The sequence below is a fragment of the Octopus bimaculoides genome, chromosome 3, assembly GCF_046866305.1.
Source record: "Octopus bimaculoides isolate indiv1 chromosome 3, ASM4686630v1, whole genome shotgun sequence".
Classification (NCBI taxonomy): Eukaryota; Metazoa; Mollusca; class Cephalopoda; order Octopoda; family Octopodidae; genus Octopus; species Octopus bimaculoides.
The window spans coordinates 105613176-105620675 of record NC_142930.1 but is presented as its reverse complement, the minus strand read 5'-3'; the positions used below and the strand labels follow the sequence as shown (position 1 = coordinate 105620675).

The 7500-nt window shown below is 37.2% G+C and overlaps 1 long non-coding RNA gene across 1 annotated transcript in view; it reads right to left on the bottom strand.

Moving 5' to 3' along the window:
• Positions 1–7241: 7241 nt before the first annotated feature.
• Positions 7242–7500, bottom strand: part of LOC106880772 (uncharacterized) — a 43651-nt gene continuing 43392 nt past the window's right edge. Inside the window, exon 2 of the long non-coding RNA XR_016241161.1 lies at positions 7242–7486. This is a non-coding gene — a long non-coding RNA (uncharacterized LOC106880772). The remainder of the gene's footprint in view (positions 7487–7500) is intronic.

Below are 7500 nucleotides of genomic sequence, written 5' to 3'. Positions count from 1 at the left end.
CACTCTCGCATGTATTGATGTTTTTCCATATTCCCCCACCATAGATACATTTATATGCTATAAAAAAGAAAATTTGAGAAATAATGAATATTTTGCAACCACACTCCCTGCCTCCAATTGTTTCTGTTTAGAAATTAAAATATTGGAGAACCTGAGAAGATCATTGCTAGCATTTATCCACAGTGATTTAAAAAAGTGACTTGATCTGAGATCGTGTGCTGAAACAAAAACAATTGCACCGTGGAAGATATTTGTAAGCCGTTCAAGAACACAAAAATCGTTAGTTTTACAGCATTACTTAAATACAGATATAACGATGCATCTACGTAACGATATGAAGGGGAGAGTTGATTTTTAGGATTAGTTTTAGGGTTAGTTCGGGTTCGGCTTAGGGTATCATTACATGTCCACACAGCGTACATTTAAAATGCTTTGTACGTAACACCTGTATCTAAGTAGTACCGTTAAGGGACCTCTGAATTTAAATAGTACCAGTTTCACTTCAACATTAAAATTTCATTTGTCAAAATATTTTCGTCGCTTTGAAACCGCGACCTGTTCACTGACAAAACTTCACAAAAGTGATGCAGCACAAAGTTTTGTCAGTGAGCGCGCGCGCACACACACACACACACACACACACGCACACACGCATAAACACACACACGTGCACACACGTACGCACACACACACATTCATTGCTTTTCATTTGTGTGTAGGTGTATTTATGTATATTCTCAAGTCTGTATTGGTGTGTGTGTACGTGTGTACTCAAGTCTGTATTGGTGTGTGTGTGTGTGTGTGTGTGTGTGTGTGTGTGTGTGTGTGTGTCTGTGTGTGTGTGTGGTGTTAATGTTCAAGTCGCTCGTGCAACTTCTTTGTGTAAGTATTGGCTTAGTGGTATAAAATGTTTAGAAACTGTGAATAAGATGTAAGTTTCGAGTATTTTTTCTCCTCGTCTTCTAATAGTAATTACCCAACTTTCTAGGCTCTTCTCACAGCTATCCTGCGTTCAAAAATTATACGGGTATTTCAAAAAATTTTCATTCAATAAATAATGTTTTACATTACGTATCCATTAATAAAATAAACTATCGGTTTTCCAAATAGCGAATAAAAACTTAAAAGAGAAAATGAGAGACTTTGCAAATGAAAATGGAATACTCTGCAGTGAATGCAATGAATATTTAAATTTGCGAGAAATTGGAGTTTTAAAAAATTCAATAAACTTGAGAAATCGAAATTATAGGAAATTTCTTAGAACATGAATTCATAAAAATATTTCCAGACGGTCAACCCTTTAAAAATTGTTTTCTTTTAGTACATTTAATTCTTATATACCTAATTAATAAGCAGCTTTCTCAATTATAGTATGTATATGTATGTGTGTGCGTCTGTACGTGTATGTATATATATATATATATATATATATATATATATATATATATATATAAATGCATATACTCATTTACTATTTGTTTATATATATATATATATATATATATATATATATAAACAAATAGTAAATGAGTATATGCATAAATACGTACAGGTATGTGCATACCGACATCCACCTGTATGTATAGGTGCATATCTGGGTACAGGACATTGCAAACAAACGTAGACGAGAAAACACACAAGCCACATAGAGAACATTCTACTTCATCAGCTACCCACGTTTTAACACCGGCGTTTCGACGAGCTTGGGCAGGACGCATCGTTAAAACGGCTCATCCCATGGACCGCAGATTAAATTTGTATACGCAAATTAAATCTAGCCATGGAGGAATGTAGTGGCGGACAAAAAACAAGACAGGAAGACAAACAGAAAAGGCTTTACGGCCAGACGAGAAAAATTATGTGTATGAACGCTGTGAAGCACGAACTTGAAAGGGACGAAGTGGTTCGTGTGCTTGCTCGGCGATAGCCAAGGAAGAAAAGGATTAATGACCGGAAGCATGTGACCATGCCGGTGTAAAGGGAAGAGAGAGAGTGGTAGAGGGAGAAACAAAGGGAGGAAGTAGAAGAATAGGTGAGCAACGAGAGGAAAAGAGAAAGAGAGGAAATACGAGGGGGAAAAAGAGATACGTAGTAGTAACAGAGGAAGAACGAGAGGTGTAAAGCGAGATACGTAGTAGTAAAGAGGAAGAACGAGAGGGGGAAAAAGATAGAGAAAGAGAAAGAGATAGAGTAGCGTCGGAAGATATATAAGTTTACGAAAACTACTTACAATTGGAGACGCTTCGTTCAATCATGTAAAAACAAATAGTAAATGAGTATATGCATATATACGTATAGGTATGTGCATACCGACATCCACCTGTATGTATAGATGCATATCTGGGTACAGGACATTGCAAACAAACGTAGACGAGAAAACACACAAGCCACATAGAGAACATTCTACTTCATCAGCTACCCACGTTTTAACACCGGCGTTTCGACGAGCTTGGGCAGGACGCATCGTTAAAACGGCTCATCCCATGGACCGCAGATTAAATTTGTATACGCAAATTAAATCTAGCCATGGAGGAATGTAGTGGCGGACAAAAAAACAAGACAGGAAAACAAACAGAAATATATATATATGTGTGTGTGTGTGTGTGTGTGTGTGTGTGTGTGTGTATAAACAAAATTAAGGGATCAGCAATATATATATATATAGGCCTTTTTTATTGAAGCTGCATTAACATCATGAAACTGTTACTCAGAACTTCATGTTTCCGTCGGTCGGACATTTGTAATCAAGACTAGAATAAAATGTGATGGTACATGTAACATTTTATTTGATATAATGCAACTTGACGAATAAACATTTGAATTTGATTGGGTAATTTATTTTCAAAATATCAACGGTACTGTATCCGCTAAATGTTGGGCGGGTTGGTGTGTATAAATTGAACTGTAAAATATAAATATATATTATATTATATAGAAAAATCTTAAGTCAAAATGTGAGTAATGCGCGTCCAGAATGGCTTAATTAATAATTATTAATTAACAGAGGTGTTAAGTTTGTTTTTATAAAATACTAGCAGTATAGCCCGGCTTTTCCCGGGATTAAGTTGGGATTATTAAGCTTAATCAAGTTCTTTATTTCAAACCAAACTAAGTAACATCAACGTCAAATTTGGGCAGAATCAGTGTCGCGACGGGAGCGCATGGGTTGGGAGTTTGATCGGCAGAGGTGATCAGGTAACACATGCCAGCCCTTTGGAAACACCACCTCCATCATCTAACCCCTCTTTACCCATGAGTTAGGAACTCCTCCAGCAAGGAAAATAGAATGCCCAAAAAGGGCTCCTGATTTTCTGTGTCAGAAGCGGTTATGTTCAGATCACAACTAAATCTTAAATATATGTATATATATATACATATATTTAAGATTTAGTTGTATACGTATATATATATGTATATATATATGCATATATATGTATATGTATGTATATATATATATATATATATATATATATATATATATATATATGTATGTATGTATATGAGAACACAGATGTTACGTAAGTAAATGTTAATGTTCGAAACTGCAGCAGTCCATAGATAATTCTTTATTCTGTATATTTCTCATTTTGTCCTGTTCTGGCGTTTTGCGAAATTTTTCTAGAGAACATTATTTTTCTTTGTGGTTGTGTCGTTGATGACCGCTTTCTAGCATATTGGATGTCCATCAGGTGGTCATCCCTTATACACGTGTAATATAATTTTTTCTGAATTTTCAGATTAATTTTATATGCTACGCCATTTGGTTTTAAATTGAATTAATATTCAATTTATCACCTTATATATATATATATATGTATGTATGGGCAACACACACACACACATACGTACACACACGTAAGTACACCAATTGCATACATATTTTTTGTACGCATACATGTTCGTGTGTGTGTGTGTGTGTGTGTGTGTGTGTGTGTGTGTGTGTGTGTGTGTGTGTGTGTGCGTGCGTGCGTGTGTGTGTTGCCCGTATATCAACAAAACACTTCTTTCCTCGATGGAAAAAAATAAATAACAAAAGTCTTTAAGACGTGCGCGTTGCTAGAAGGGGACTTAACTGCTGTTGTAAACAAAGGTAGATTTCTCTGACTTGAAAATTGTTAAAAGTTATGGTTGAAAATCGATTTTTACAGCTATACGCGGGTGCCTCTGAGAGAAAGAGTTGACGAAAATGCAGATAGTGTCATGACGAATGTCCTACTGAAATTGGAGCAACATGTGTGCTAATTTGTGGATGTACATAAATTATATTCCCATACACACACACACACACACACACACATCTTGCCATTTATATATATACGGATATATATACGAGGTTACGTCAAAAATATCCGCACTTTCGCCATAAAATATATTTATTATTGTCACACTACCTTCTGCGCATGCGTACTTGCAGTTGGTACAACTGTGGTCACGTGATCGAAGTTTGAGCCTAATCGTGCCAATTTTCTTTCTGGTTTTGCAATCTAAGCATGGCCGCTCGACTAGCAATGTGTACCAAAGAAGAACTAAGAGCAGTGCTCCGATTTCTCTGGTCGGAAGGTGTGTCAGGCTTTTAGCACAATACGGGGACAGTACACAACCGCATAGAAGTATATATGAGTGGATCGAGAAGTTTAAAAGTGGCCGGACAGGCGTGACGCACGAAGAGGGAGTAGGACGCCCGTCAACCTTCACCACTGACGAAAAAATTCAGCAAGCTCCTGAGATAGTAATGGTGAACCGGCGAGTTATCAATGATGTGGTAGCTCCTTCTCTGCAGATTAGTCATGGTTTTGCCTATCAAATCGTCTACAATGAGCTCGGCTTCCATAAATGAAAGAAACGGCATTCAACAACATATTTATTGGATGTTACATGTATTACTCAAAATAGTGAGATTCGGATTCCCCTTAGGGGGCCTTTCTCGTCAGGCTGGTAGAGGTTTCGAAAGTTGAAGTAGCACGGATCTGAACCAAACTCTTTTGAGTAATGTGTGTGTGTGTGTGTGTGTGTGTGTGTGTGTGTGTGTGTGTGTGTGTGTGTGTGTGTGCGTGTGTCTGTGTCGGTGTCTGTGTGCGTGTGTGTAAGCATAGAGTATTTGAATTGGTGTACAGATATTGTATATTGAGAAAAAAGAAGCAGTCAGAATTTTGGATAAATTTTTTATTAGTGATTTCGTTCGTTTAAATAAATTCTTCAAGACAAAAAGTAAAACCATTTTCCTTTTAATTTTTGTCATGAAGAGTTCATTTAAACGAACGAAAGCGCTAATAACAAATTATCCAAAATTCTGACTGTTTCTTCTCAATATACAATATCTGTACACCACTTCAATGTATGTATGTATGTATGTATGTATGTATACAGAGAGAGAGAGAGAGAGAGAGAGAGAGAGAGAGAGAGAGAGAGAGAGAGAGAGAGTGAGAGTAAGAAAAAAGCGGGGAGAAATGGAGAGAATTGTTACGTGCTTCTATTATCAATGGAGGCTTATCGCCAACGGTGTTGAGTGTTCTGAAAGCATAGTTGCTAGGATAAGGACAGGGTGAAAAAAAGGTTCGAAGAGATATTTCTTCCGCTGACAATGAAGTGATTCACGAGCCAAAAGATGCGTTGTATCCCTACCCAAGGCATCTCATTTCACCTTCCTCCAGTCCAGTCTAGTCTAGTTCAGTCCAATCCGCTGAAAAAATGAATGATGTGAACCATTGCTGTGCAACTTTTCGCCTTTTTGCTGTCACATGTAGGATGTTCCTCTGGTTCCAGAGTAGGAAGGTCGATAGGGTTTTCATGTCCATAATTTTTGAAAGAAGAGTCCATTTACCATGTATGTACGTATGTATGTATGCATGCAAAAATGCATGCATGCATTTATGGATTTTTCTTCTCAGCAACAAGGTTGTGAAGGAAAGTATCTTGTTTTGTTCATCATCATTTAAACCTTACGAAGGGCTTAGATTTTTACTGACCGAGATATCATGATTATTTGTAGTGTATGAATTAAGGTGTGTTCTCTTCTCAAGAACCCAAACTAAGTCATAATTTTCTGGTACGTAGGTGAGTTGGTATGTGTCCTGCTGCTCCAATAATAGTTACGATGCTGAAAGTGTATCTTAGATACTGGATTTGCAAACTCCATAACGGTCCATAGATGTCCTCTTTCTCCTGTATTTTTCCGACCACATTGGTGTGCAGAGGGCCACTGATTTCCATAAGATAACATATCTTTTTCTAATGATTCCACACAGCAATATCTAACCGTTTGTGTATCTTGGTGGCTGTTTTGATTTTTAAGTTCTAACAATATTCTTTTGACCCATCAGTCCCATTACATTCAACTTCAGTTTTTGTTGTTGCTTTTCTTTCTTTCTTTCATTTTTGTCTTTCGTCTTGAGGCCCGGCTAAAGGTGAGTCATGTCTCATGTGGCCCACTTCTCAAAGCAATTTTCCCATACGTGGTTTACACAATGTTCGGGGATAAGGCTTTGGATTACAATATATGATTTTGAGTCAAGAGTGAGTTAATGTTAATCAAAAAACAGGAGTATAAAAAAAAGATGAATTTGTTTGTTGGAGAGGATCATTATTACATTACTCCGGCAAATACGTTGCATATTATTGATATCTTCTATATTTTAACATTTACTTGTTTCCGTCATTAGTCTGCGATCATGCTTCGGCACCGTCTTGAATTTTAAATCAAATGAATCGACCCTAGTACTTATTTTTAAGCCTGGTACCCATTCTATTTGCCGGACCTCTAAGTTACGGGGATGCAAACACACCAAAACCAGTTGTCAAGCAGTGGTGAAGGGGACAGAGATAGACAGATACACATGAGATTCGAGTCCCCTCACAAGGTTTTGGTCAGTCCGAGACTAAAGTAGAAAACAATTCTCCAAGGTGCCACGCAGTGGGACTGAACGTGGAATCATGCGGCTGGGAAGCAAGCTTTTTACCACACAGCCACGCCTATGTATTTTAAAAATATATATTGTATATGTATCACAGACGGAACCCCTTTGTGTGTGTGTATGTGTGTGTGTGTGTGTGTGTCTCAAAAGGTATCCAGATATGACCATTTCATTTTTTTTTATATTACCAGGGATTAGATTATCAAATGTATTCTTTAAAATTAAGGGAACATTTGACTTCTGTTTCTAGCAGATCAGACAAATCCATCTTATACAAAACGAATGTATCACAAAGCTGTACAATAAAAGAAATTTGAAACAATACATCAATGGTAGCATAATATGTTGAATTAATTTATTTTACGAAAAGTAATTGCTCAACATATATTCATTAGCATCGTCTCCTCCTCCTCCTCCTCCTCCTCCTCCTCCTCCTCTTCTTCTTCCGGCAGCCACTTTTCCTTGACTTTTTCTGCCTCCTTGCTTCATTCGGAGAAATAAATCGATACTTTACGCAACAGCATCTGGCGCAGCATGCTTTAATGGCGCACGTCCCATTCCGTAAGATTACAAGCCTGTCAAATGACAT